The following is a 14345-nucleotide window of genomic DNA, read 5'->3' as shown; positions in this document are numbered from 1 at the left end:
TCAGCTTTCCTGCTCCTCTGATGCTGCTTGGCCTGCTGTGTTCATCCAGCTCTACACCTTGTTATCTCAGATTCTCCAGCATCGGCAGTTCCCACTATCTCTAGATTATCTTGAGTTACTGGACAAACACGGTCCCTGAGGCTGCTGGCTTCTTAAGTGTAAATGAGACTCTTCAACTCCTTATGTAGTCAAACACTCTTTCATTTACATCTGTACTTAGAAAGTTCTCAAATACAGGTCTCTAGTATCTACAACTGCTCTTTCCACATCTTCATTCTAGACTGATGTCTTCTGTCTTACTTATGTGTCAGCTATACCACCATGATTTACATGAATCCAGTTAAAGAGCAAAGTTTGTGCCAGCAAAATAATGGGGAGCTGCACCAGAACAAATGGCACAAATCGTCACCAAATTACCCTCCACAACTGTGAATAACAGAGACAAAAGAATCAATTGACTAAAGGGGAAAAGTATTGAAAAGGAAAATGGGTAACAATGAGAATTGTTTAAAATGATTCAACATGAGAAGTTAATTCATCAGTTCAGTGAGTGCTGAGTATAAGACACTGGTCTAAATGCTGTTGGATAGGGTAAAAGTATCCTTGTAGTTATTGTAATTATGAAGCAATCCTTACAACCTCGATGTCAAGCTACACAATGGTGAATAATGAGTTGAATTCAGAGCCATTTGAGATTTAGCAGCAGACAACTGTGCTCTTCAAGGAAGTAACATACATACATAGTTCCACAATTAGTGGACAACTTTTATTGCAATCAGGCCACCTAGGAATAGCTTTGATCATTGTTACTGGGAGAGAACATCTGCTGTGGGATATTTTATATTTACTTGAATAGGCAGACAATGCATCCATTAACATGTCAACCAGAAGAAAAGAATAGGCTGCCTGACAATGCAGCAGCAAGCCCAAACTCCTTCCCCTATCTGCCCCAATACAGTTCAGAAACATCAGCTGAATCTAGGGTGTGGGTCCTACCACCTTAATTCTTGGTGGTACAGTGGGACTGCTCTCACATTCAGTGAGCCTGGCACTAGCTCTTTTCCAGAATAAACCAACTGTCATCCAACCTCCTGGGTCCCTGACAACTTTGGGACAGAGGGTGAGGAAGTGATGCATCTATTCTGTTGAAGATGTTTTAATTGCCGTGGTTTAGAATGGCTTGAAACATTTAGCTTTTTCAAGCCTCAGCAACCAAGGGACCGGGGATCTGGGGAGGGTACACTGCCAGTCCTCTCTCACTGTAGCCTGGATATCCTACTGCTGGAGCTGAGGGACTGAACTGAGTGGTGATCTCACAAGAATGCGAAGAAGAGAAAAATCTCCGCAACATAACAGGCTTTAAGATTATGGAAGAGGCCAAGGGAGATCAACAACAGGATGGTGATTACTTTAAACTGAAAATACACTATCACAGGATTCAGGACCTCAGGTAACAGAGTGACATAACACTTTGCAAAGTCAATATCTACACTCTGACTTGCCTTGATGATCCATTCCTGAGACCCACATCATCATGGGTGCCAGTCTTCAGCCAATTCAATTCACTTCATGTAACATCAAGAAATGGATGATGGAACTAAATGATGAAAAAAAACTAAGGGCCCTGACAATATCTCAGTCGTGCTGCTGCTGATTTGTGCACCAGAAACTAGCTGTGCCTCTAACCAAGCTGTTCCAGTACAGCTACAACACTGGAGGCTAATCTCAAAGTAGATAATTGCCCTAGTATGCCCTGTCTGCAGAAAATAGGATAAATCCAATGTGAATAATTGCTGACCGATCAGCCTACTCTTGATCACCACTAATGTAATGAAAAGGGTCATTGACTGTGCTATCAAGCAACAGATACACAAAAATAATCTGCCTGGTTTGGGTTTCACCGGGACTATTTTGCTCCTGAACTCATTACAAATTTGGCCCAAATATAAAAAAGGATCTGAACTTCTTTGAGTTGAAAATAATTGTCCTTGATATCAAGACAGCATTCCACTGGAATGAGATCAAAAAGCCCTAGCAGAACTGTAATCAAAAGGTATCAGGAAGAAAACTCTCCTCTGGTTGGAGACAGTGGAAGCTGGTTGAGGATGTTGTAGGCCAATAATCTCAATCCCAGGAAATAATTTTAGGAACTTCTTATGATAATTTCGTAGGCCCAGCCATCTTCATTCCTTCATCAATGACATTCCCTCCATCACAATGTCAGAAGAGGGGATGTTTACTGATGTTGGCACAATATGCAGTACATTTATAATTCCTTAGATACTGAAACAGCCCCATGGCTATATGCAGCATGACCTAGACAATATTCAGGCTCAGGTTGATAAATGACAAGGAACATTCACACCATACAAGTACCAGGCAACAACATCTCCAATCAAGCAGAGAACATCTTATTATTACCTTTTAACATTCATCGGCATCGATGTCACTAACCCCACTAACAACATCCTGGGGTTAGCATTGACCAGAAACTGAACTGGACTTGTCATATAAATACTGTAGCTATGGCAACAGATCAGAGACTGGGAATTCTTTGGTGCATGGTCAGCAAATAGGCTTTTGCTATCAATCAGCGACATATCATGCTCCCTCCCCACACCCCCAGCTAAGAACAGGATTGACCCTACAAACTCTTTGATGAAATCCAGAATAATGTGGGTGCATATGTTCTAAGGGGGAAGCCTTAAATTTCCATCAGAACTAGGGGTGACATCAGGAAGCTTGGAGAAATCTGGAACACTCACCGATGCCCAACATTCCACCCTCCGCCACAAAAAAAATTGAGGATGGGCGGTAAAGTAGAAGATTTTCAAACAGAGATTGATAGAGTTTTGCTGGGGAGGGCTATGGGACTATGGTGTCTCGAAGGAGTTCAGACTCCACAAATGGGGGAGACAGGGAGGATCTACTCCAGTGACATGAATCCTAGGCTGATTAAGGAGCCATAACCCACAGAGGACTATAGGCATCTCTGTCCATTGGAGGGAGAGTCATTTGGTTATTTATGTCTTGTTGTGACCACTCCATAAGGGTGAGGTTGGGTGAAGAGGCTGGGCCGTGAGTTATCACAGCCAGTACGAGGATTGAATCCGCGCTGTTGCTTTAATTCTAGCCTCACTCTAATCTTGTGTACCAACTGAACTAACAGGGTCCCAGCTGGGAAGTTGATGTCAGCCCTACTACACGCGTTCCCCCTTTAAGAAAGTCGATTTATCGTTGCAACTCCCTTTTTTCTTCATCTGTCGCTCTCTTGTGCAATCTGGATGAGTTTCTCTCCTGTTCCAGCACATGGCGCTGTGGCCAGTAATGTTTGTGAAGATTCTGCCCATTTGAAACTCGAAAGATCTCATTTAAGCTGCGGCTTTAATGACGTTTCCTTTACGTGAACATTCACTTCTCTGCACGGTGCGTTAGCTGTTATTTTTTCCCCCCTTCTCTCTCTTTCTCTGTTGGATCCCCGGCAGCTCGCTCTCTCACCCAAACTCCTCGCATCCCCTTCCATGCTCCAGAACCTACAACGCTTCCTCCTGCCCCGTTTAGCTGGCGATGCTGATCCGAATGGCCGGGACTGGTCACACTGCAGACCACTGGCTGTGATGTGAATTTCTCCTGATTTTACTTTGGTGAGTCGACAACCTTTTTGCAAACTCAATCTCATTTTTAAAAAAAAATTAAGATAGGAAGAAAGAGGTAGGGGAGGGGGAATGATCGTGACTGCTTCAAAACAATATTTTATTAATTAGATAAAAATGTTTGAAATTCGTGTTTAATTTTGCATTACACTACAATTAGTTTGCCTCCTGTGACTTGACTGTGTTTTACCAAACCAACAGATTCAACAAGGAACACAAAATATTAATAAATTATATAATGAGGGAAAAGAAAACAAGTTCAATAATTTATATTTTCTGCAAATTTGCCAAGTTGCCTTTTCAATTAAAGTGCTGATTCCCAATGTAAGTTTTTCAATTCGGGAGGGTCATTTGCAATCTGTTATTAAAAGGTAAAGGTCAGTCATGTTTCCCCATAAAACACTACTTGGGTGAGGCCAGCTCCAAACCGTTTTGACCAGGAAGCTGTAACCCGGGTTACAGTTAGCAAGATAAGAGGGATAGCGGTATTTATTCATTGTGGTGCGTGTGCATTTAAGGGGAGGGGAGAATATGGCAGAGATAATCTATGCAGACGGAGCGTGATCGAAGTATTGTTGGGTCTGTGCTAATAGAGAGCTTCCCTCTTTGGTCAGACCTGCCGAGTGTCTCCATGGCTACAGTCTCAGAATCAGAACCAAGGACAGCGCTTTCCGCTCAGCTCCGCGCACAGAAAGCGAGAGGATGTTGGGGCCACTGGGGCGAATTGAATGGATTTATTTCAGTCCCTGTGCGTGTGTGCGAGAGAGAGAGACTGTAATTGAAAAAAAAACAAATGAAGTGCTACCAAAGAGACACACTCAATCGATAATTCAATTGCTATTTGGACACTGAAAGTTTCTTGAGACCCATTTCCTCGCTTCCCCAGAGACTTTCTATGTAAACTTCATGGAAAATTTCAAACCAGCTCAGCACGTCTTTTAAAAACTACAGATTCCGTCCCCCCCCCCCCCCCCCCCCCACCCCACCGGCCACACCACAACATCACCCCCCACCCAAACCCCCAGCCCCCCAGCCCCAACCAACAAACACTCGCAGAGCCGAACATACGACTTTTACTTCCCCAAATATATTGCCTGTTTTATAAAGGGGAGTGGACAGTTCGGGGAATCCGAGTTTTGACACATTTTACCCAATGGGATTTGTTTAATTTTCGTTGGTCAGTTTCGGAACTGATGCTGCTCCCCGGCAGCAAGCGTTCCCCGGTATCAATAGTTTTACAATTACTCTGTATGTGTGAGAGAGAGAGAATCACAGAGAGTCTGTGCCGCGTAGGTGAAATCTGTGAATAGATGTGCCTCCACAGAGTGGGGGAGTTCGCTTTGGAAAGGCGAATGGTGAATAGCATGTTTAAATAATTTAAACACCTTACTAAAAAAAATCACTTTCCTCCAATTCCCCTCAAAAAAAAACGGTTCATGTTTATCATCACGATTTTGTTTTGGCAATTGGACTTGGTATATGACACTTTGTGGTCAGGCACTAGTGACTTTTCTGGTTCCAGAGTGACATATGTGAAACAGGTAAATAAGCTTCTCAGAGCGGCGGGTGGAAGCAGCTCCCTGGGTTGAAATCGGGCCCTGTTGAGGGATTACATAACAAGTGACAAGAAACATGGTGCATTTGGACCACGACCACCTACTTTTAGGTTAAGCTTGCATAAATTAAAGCGGCACAGTCCCTCCCTTCGTTGTAATGACTTATTCACCGGCGCCAGTTTGTCTCGACAAGCACACTTTTTAAATCAAATGTAAAAGCAAATAATTTAAAATACTTTCAGTCGACATTTCATGGTTGGAGAGACAATTCTATTTTCCCGATTATATATTACAAAACCAAATTGATAGACCATAATTAGTCGTTTTTTGAGTTTTTTAAAAAATGTCAATGCCTCTATGATCCTTTTTGTAAACTTGTAGACTGGTAATGGGGAAACTAGATAACTATGTAAGGAATAAAAGTATCGATTAATATGGAGATAGAATTAGTGAGCTAGAGGAAGAAGCTTTTTTGTGAAGCATAAATGTCAGCATAGCCCAGCTGCCTCAACAGCCTGTTCCGGCTGGAAATTCAATGCCATTTATGATAAACTCATTTAAGTATGAGTTTTATTTATTTGATTTTCAAATGAAAGCTTAATATGGATCATAAACTTGGACACGCCTTCTAGAAATCCTGCTAATTTGAGCGTGTGATAACCCATTAACTTCCACGGGCATCCGCAAGCCTTTCTTCTCCATAGCATTTACACACTGCAAGAACAGAAGAAATTCAACTCAGATGTCATATTTTGTTCCCTTTAAGGGAACTCAGCTAATTCTATTTGCATTTACATTTCCTGAATCCACTTTGAACCCAGGAACGTTTTGCAGTGCTGAAAACTCAGATTGTTTTGTTTGCTTTTTAGGAGGAGTGCTCTTTTCAGCTAACTACGATTTCCAGTTGCTTCCCAGCTCCCCTTTGGCAAATCTCCAGCTACGTGATTGTCAGATACTCTGAGACATCTGCATCTTTTTGGATCAGTGCTCTTGCCGAAATTCTAAGCCCTGCAGATCCAGAACAGAGAAATGCACATTATCTGGACCTAATTTATCAATTTTCATTCACTAGTACAGTAGAGGATGCTATTCCGGAAATTGAGAGTTAATGCAATGTAAATGTAAATTACATTGTTTTGAATCTCTTGTGATCTGAGAACAGTCAATGTTGACAGTGGTTATAAAATGTAAGCAAATCTTTCATCTCACATCACTGACATATCATGCCTAGCAAATGCAAATCCACCAAAATGTATTCACTGTATGTCAATAATGGGAAAGAATGGGATCAAAGGTTTTGGAGGAATGGGATCGAGGTGTGATATTCTCTCAAGTTCTAAAGTCAACATCTGACTCTCTAGATCCATATTGGGCATTCAGGTTAAGTACTGAAGAAAAATTGGGTCCATCTGATGTATATCGCATCATTTAAAAATGACACGAGATGAAGGAAGAAAATTGAAAAGAGAGACCCAAAAATAGATTAGACATAGACATTTCAAAAGTAGACACCTCACATAAGTCCAAAGGCATGATGCAGCTCTTGGGTTCATAATGGTCTCCTTTGACAGGGCATCAGATGAAGGCATTGGTGCATTTTCCTATAATTGTGATCAAAATTGCTAGTTAGAGAGGTTTGTACATTGCTGACTGGGGTATTGAGTGATAACTGTTGCAAAGCGGATTCAGAATTTTTTCTGGAAAAACTTTCCTGCTAATGTTATTTCACATCTTCTGTCTGCTCTTTAATATCATCTCAACTCTTGCATAATATTTAGATATTCCCAGTATGTACTGGAATCTTGAGCATTCATCTGTGCAAGGTGGTTATTTTGGGAGGTGTTCATAATGTACGGCAATCTGTTATAAAGAGCTACCTACAGGTACTGAGTTTATTTCTGTCCCACAAATGGAGAGACAAGGGCAGCCATTTCTGCGCAGCCATTTTGTAACATAATGCGTTGTCAAGTGCAGTATTTTAACTAAATTTATTTCTGACATATCACGTGAATCCCAAATTTTGCAAGCTTCAGCAGACCTCACTCATCTCTGATTCAGAGCAATTTCAAGTCCCATTCCAAGATTTTTGAACAATAGAATACTGAGCAAATAATAGAGTCAAAGGAGCAATTTTTTTTCAATGTATCATTAAGCCACCTTCACTCTCGGCTCGATATAAAAATTCCACAATGATCTTGAAGAACATCAGGAGAGTACTCCCAATCGAAAGGCAAATATTTATCCATTAGTTAATATTATTGAATCAGATTATCTGGTCATAAACAAAATGCTGTATGTGGGTGCTTCCTGTGCTCAAATTGGCCACTGTATTCCCTGAATAATGACAATTTCTATATTTCACAAAGCACCATTGGGCTATCTCCATAAACCAAAGTCTTTCTTCCTGAGCTGAAATGTCAGTTTTCATTTAGCATTTCCTACATTCTCAGTGGCAATTTTAAATTGAATTTTAAATGTTAAAATGTCATGACCCTTTTTGAAGAAGAACAGGGAATATTCCTGATCTTCTGGCGAGCAGTGTCCCACTTTAAACATCTCTAACATATAATGTATTAACAAGACATTTGTTTCATTGTTGTTTATGGGATGTGGTTGACATAGAATCAATGGCCCAACATAAGACACTGTAACATTTTTCCATGACAGGAAAAAGCTCAATTTAAATGCAGGTTTTTTTTTTGTTTTTGTGTCTTTGAGATCAATTTGTCAATGGTTTATTACTTCATTTTATACTGTTCCTATTTATTAGTTTCTTTCTTCCAAAAAAATGTATGGATGATATCAATTAACCTCATATCTGAGAATCCAGAATATGGTCGCCATTTAAATTCTCTCTAGTTTTTAAAATATTATTCTCTGTACATTTTGCAATATTTCTGTTGAAGCTATCTAAATAGCAACATTCACTTGGTCCAGAATAATTCATTGTATTTGAGGCGTTTTCAGAGATTTCCTTTCAGTGGAGTTCTATATATAGCAAGGTTTTCTATTGTTTTTGTTATCTATGCATCTCTCCGTCCCTTCTCTAAAAGTCTAACATTAACATTACTAGTCACCTGATGAAAACACTTCACAAATGGTGCTGCTTTTATCTTTAATAGCATTTCACATCTGCCAATTTCACAAACTAGCTTAGATTATGTTAATGAAGAATAGACAATGCATGGAGCAAACAGTTTATACCAGTGTATGTAAAAGGTAATAGTGACATACTGGACAATCACTGTGTTAGGCACTTGTTAGATGTCAGCCAGAGTGTTGTGTACGGTTCTGGATGCTACATTATAGGAAGGATATGAACACATTGGAGAGAGTATAGAAGCAGTTTGTAAGAATGGTTCCAGGATGAGGAACTTGGGTTATGAGGATAGATTGAAAAAAATTGGGACTGTTCGCCTTGGAAGGAAGAAGACTAAGAGAAGATTTTATAAGAGACAACAAGGTGCAGGGCTGGATGAACACAGCAGGCCAAGCAGCATCATAGGAGCAGAGGGGCTGACGTTTCGGGCCTAGACCCTTCATCAGAAAAGGGGGAAGGGAAGGGGGTTTTGAATTTTTTTTTTAGCGAGTGGGAGGCGGATAGAAGAGGGATAGAGGAGAGGATAGGTGGAGAGGAAACAAACAGGTCGAAGAGGCGGGGATGGAGCCAGTAAAGGTGAGTGTAGGTAGGGAGTTAGGAAGGGGATAGGTCAGTCCAGGGAGGACGGACAGGTCAAGGGGGCGGGATGAGGTTGGTCGGTAGGAGATGGAGGTGCGGCTTGAGGTGGGAGGAGGGGATAGGTGGGAGGAAGAACAGGTTAGGGAGGCAGGGACGAGCTGGACTGGTTTTGGGATGCAGTAGGGGGAGGGGAGATTTTGAAACTTGTGAAATCCACATTGATACCATTGGGCTGCAGGGTTCCCAAGCAGAATATGAGTTGTTGTTCCTGCAACCTTCGGGTGGCATCGTTGTGGCACTGCAGGAGGCCCAGGATGGACATGTCGTCTGAGGAATGGGAGGGGGAGTTGAAATGGTTCGCGACTGGGAGGTGCAGTTGTTTATTGCGAACCGAGCGTTGGTGTTCTGCAAAGCGGTCCCCGAGTCTCCGCTTGGTTTCCCCGATGTAGAGGAAGCCACACCGGGTATAGCGGATGCAGTATACCACATTGGCAGATGTGCAGGTGAACATCTGCTTGATGTGGAAAGTCTTCTTGGGGCCTGGGATGGGGGTGAGGGAGGAGGTATGGGGGCAGGTGTAGCACTTCCTGCGGTTGCAGGGAAAAGTGCCGGGTGTGGTGGAGCTGGAGGGGAGTGTGGAGCGGACAAGGGAGTCACGGAGAGAGTTGTCCCTCTGGAAAGCAGATAAGGGTGGGGAGGGAAAGATGTCTTTCGTGGTGGGGTCAGATTGCAGATGGCGGAAGTGTCGGAGGATGATGCGTTGGATCCGGAGGTTGGTAGGGTGGTACTTGAGGACGAGGGGGATTCTTTTTTGGTTCTTATTGCGTGGACGGGGTGTGAGGGATGAGGTGCGGGAGATGTGGGAGACACGGTTGAGGGCGTTCTCGACCACCGAGGAGGGGAAGTTACGGTCCTTGAAAAACGAGGACAACTGAGATGTACGGGAGTGGAATGCCTCATCCTGGGAGCAGATGCGGCGGAGGCGAAGGAATTGGGAATAGGGGATAGCATTTTTGCAGAAAGGTGGGTGGGAGGAGGAGTATTCTAGGTAGCTGTGGGAGTCGGTGGGCTTGAAATGAATATCGGTTTCTAGGTGGTTGCCCGAGATGGAGACAGAGAGGTCCAGGAAGGGGAGAGAGGTGTTAGAGATGGTCCAGGTGAACTTAAGGTTGGGGTGGAAGGTGTTAGTGAAGTGTATGAACTGTTCGAGCTCCTCGTGGGAGCACAAGGCGGCGCCGATACAGTCATCAATGTAACGGAGGAAGAGGTGGTTTTTAAATCCATGAATGGACTGAATAGAGCAGGTAGGAAGAAATTGTTCCCACTTTCAGAAGGAGTGACAACAAGACAGCATAAATTTAAAGAGATCTGCAAAGGAGGCAAGAGTGGGTGAGGAAAAGCCTTTTTACCCAGTGAATAGTTAGGAGTTGGAATGCAATGCCTGTAAGTGGAATAAAGGCAGGTTCAATTCAGGCACACAAGAGGGCATTGGATGATTATTTGGATAAAAATAATATACAAGGGTATGGGAAAAAACAGGAATTTTGCACCCGGTAATGATGCTCATTTAACGAGCTGGTGCAGGCATGATGGGCTGAATGGCCTCTTTCTACACTGTAACGCTTCAGTGATTCTGTGATACCAAATCTAATAAGACTCAGGAAACACTGTCTTTCAATCCTGAAACTCATCCAAACCCATCTAATCAATTCCTTGGTATGAATCATTTATCACATAGTTATTAAAATTATCAATTACTTCTTAAAACATTTAATGAATATAATTAGCGAATATTTATGATGGTACTCAGAAATGCTTCTCATTTTGACAGTGTTATTCTCCCAGCCTCAAGATAACAAATGGTGTAGCTCATGCCTCTCAGGTCCAGCATACAGGAGAGAATGATTAATTTGTGTAACAATATGACTACGAAGGTAAGTTTCTATATTAGAACATTCATTGCTAGGGGAATTATTTATGTGTGTAAAATAGAAAATGTGAGCATATGTTGAGTACTAAAAAGGCTATTTACAGAGAATTAATTTAGAACTCAGAAGGTTAAAATGGCTATTTTGGCATCTTATTAGTGACAACAACTTGCATTTACTTGGCATTTTTAATATAGTGAGACAGTCTAATATGCTTCAAAGGAACATTTTCAAAGACCTGTCTCCGAACCCCTGAAGGAAGATGTTAGAACAAGTAGGTGGAAGCTTCCAAGTGTTATGATCTAGCAACATGGAAGGATAGAAATCAGGCTAAATTTTCCCATTTTAATTAATGTTTTGTTGAGTGACATAGCACTCGGTCTGCCATAGCTCAGAGCAATTTGGATTACATAATTGTTTACTCTTCACCTCTTAGTTATGCACCTAGGCTCTAAAATGCCCATCTTGAGGAATTGTACAGCTGGAGAAGTGTTCATCACTGCAGGGACCTTCCAACATTCACATCATGTCACTGACATCGTATTTAATGCCGAGCTGTACGTTACTTCAGACGCTGTAAGGCCTTACACTGTGTTGCTCAACAATTATAACTGAAAACATGGCCCAGAAAGAGAAGCTGGCAATGCATTTCACTGTTGGGAACCTGGGATGTTGTGAATGGGCTGGTGGAGAAGAGGATGAAGTTGCTGATGGCAGGCCATGTCACCAGACACAAATGGCCTTGACCAAGATAACAGCCCAGGTCGGTGCTTGTCATGGATAAAGAGCATAGCCATACACAAAGAAAGCCAATGACATTCTATGTACAAAATGGGTAAATACCACAATTTTCTCTCTCTGTCTCTCTGTCTCACACACACACATGCACACACACACTCGCACACACACACACACACACACACACACACACACACACACACAGAGCTACCACCCACTCTAACATTATTCATGGACTAGAACTCTCCCTGCTGAATGAATGCATCATGTCCAGTCAACGGCTTTCAGCCACCTCTTCACCCCAAACTAATAACCCTTCCTGCCCTTTGTGCTACCCACTCACTCATTGGGCACATCTCATCCCCTCTCCTGGTTGTGCATCTCTATTGAAGGCTCTTGCATTAGCTTTCATCATACTGAAACCATCCCTTTGTGTCATTGAGGAGAAATTTGCCCTCAACCAGGCTGAGAGGGCCAAGAGGTTCTGAGGAAGGATCACCGGACCTGAAACCTTAACTCTGTTTTCTCCTCCACAGATGCTGCCAGACCTGCTGAGCTTTTCCAGCAACTTTGTTTTTGTTGTTGTTGTTGTGAGAGGGCCAAGAGCTGTGTGTTAATTTTCCTATTGGCCAATGGCAGGGAAATTTCCTCTGTAGTTACCATAGTCATACTTGTCACCTTTCTTGAAGGTGTCTATAATTATGGTATCTCTAAGCTCTCTTGGCATGCTCTCCTCCATCCAGATGAGGGACATGGATCATACAGTTACAGTAATGATGCATTTTTGTCATATTTTAGTGCTTCCCTGGGGATTTGATCATCTCCTGATGGCTGGCTGTACTTTACTTGTCAAATGCTCTTTTCTACTTTATGCTGTGGTGAAGTTATATTGAGATGTGGGTGGGTAGCACATTGTAGGATTGAGTCAAGGACACTCACACTGAGGATGGAGTTTCTATTAAGGAGATCATTAAAGTGCTCCTTCCAGCAGGTGCTGATTGTGCCTCATATCACCGGAGAAGACTTCCTCTGCAAGATCCTGTGACTCCACTGGCAGGATAGGCTCACATATGCTGTTGTTCAGGCCAACAGCCCCAGCATCAAAATAATAACTGCTGGGCCATATCATTTCCATGCCTAACACGAGACTGCTGAAACAAGTGCTCTACTCAGGGCTTTGACACGCCAAAGTAACCTCCCAAAATGGCAGAGAAAATACCTCAAGGACATCCCCAAAGACTCCTAGGGAGAGGACATTTAATTGGATGTATGAGATGAGTGTGTCCCCCAGTGTACAATGCAAGTTGGCAGAAGTATGCAAGATGTAGGTATCCCTGACCTCTAAAGGTCTGAAGTTCTGTGAGAGTTGGACTGAAGACAGGCATGATGATATGATGAGGATGGTGGTTTGCGAATGCCAACTTCCATGGATGAAAGATGGAAGTGCATGGAGTCAGGGATTTGCACCATCTAATTTCTTGTGGAAGGAGAAGAGAATTAGAAGTGGCATAGAAGTGAAGCAAGCTGGGCTAACAGTGAGATGCAAATGCATTGAAATTAAATATTCACAACTCAAGAGTGAGATTCTTAAGTCATTGATTAAAGCTTAAGGGGAAAAATGGGAAACTTTGTCAATGTCAAGATTCTGATTCTTTCATTCTTACCATTTTCCCCAACTTTCTCCACATTGATCACATCGCACTCGGGAGGGAAACATTCCACAAGTAGTTCCATGTAAGGATGGTGTCTGACTTGGAGGGGAGTTTTCAGAAATGGTCTCCCATTCATTTACTGCTGTTATAGTTATGGATGACAGAGATCACAGGTTTGGAAGGTGCTGTTAAAGGAGCCTGGCTGACTTGGTGCAACTCGCTGGTGTATTGTTAAACAGAATCACGAGGCTCTTGTGTCAATATCATGCAGTCCATTTTCCTTCCACCAGTTAGACTACTGTCCTTTCAATCCAACCATTTTGTTAACTTATCACATTCCCCGTTAACTATTGTCCAAGAGCAGGGGCCATGCACAGCTCTGAACCACAGTACCAGAGATGAATCAAATTTAAAATTAGTCTTTGTGAAGTTATGTCACATTCAGTTACCAATTCTACTCAATTAAGATTCTGTGAGTGCAATCACCAAGACAGTTCCTCCTCACCCACTCTATCATAGATACAATAATTAATGTTGGCACATAATAATCACATGAAGAACTCAATGATTCACAGAAAGAAAATGCCAGTTTTCAATCATTCAAACATCATGGTGCTGCTCAAAATCAGAACATTGAGCTATTCTGATCTTACGACAGGACAGCACCACAGCCAAGACTCAGCTCAGTGCAGAACAAAGATGCTGGGTGTAACGATTGTAACAAGATCAGCCAGGTGGACCTCATCTCAAGACGGCAGCGGTGGAGCAGGCAGCATTTGGGCTCCTGTGCCCGGACTTGTCTTCCTTGTCTGCATTTTCCTTTTTTTCTTTTTCCTTCTACCCCTTTATTTCCTCAAACTGACCTGATAAAGAGAGCTCTTCAGCAGGGAGGTAGCTTCGATGGGCTGCAGAGCGGTGGCGGCGTTTTCAGAGGCAGCGTGGCTGCAGAGATGGTCAGTCGGCCTATGAAGCCTGGAGCAGGACTCTTGCTTCCGTGTGGAGTAGGCCTTTGACAATGATATGGCGTGGACTGAGAAGCCCGGAGCAGGTCACTCTCTGTGCGGCATGGTGTCGGCTGGTGTAGCCTGGAGTGGGACACTTTCTGTAGCATGGCGTGGGCTGGTGTAGCCTGGAGAGGG

This window comes from Rhincodon typus, chromosome 11 (genome assembly GCF_021869965.1).
Source record: "Rhincodon typus isolate 14 chromosome 11, sRhiTyp1.1, whole genome shotgun sequence".
NCBI classification, from domain to species: domain Eukaryota; kingdom Metazoa; phylum Chordata; class Chondrichthyes; order Orectolobiformes; family Rhincodontidae; genus Rhincodon; species Rhincodon typus.
Note: the sequence above shows the minus strand (reverse complement) of the source record.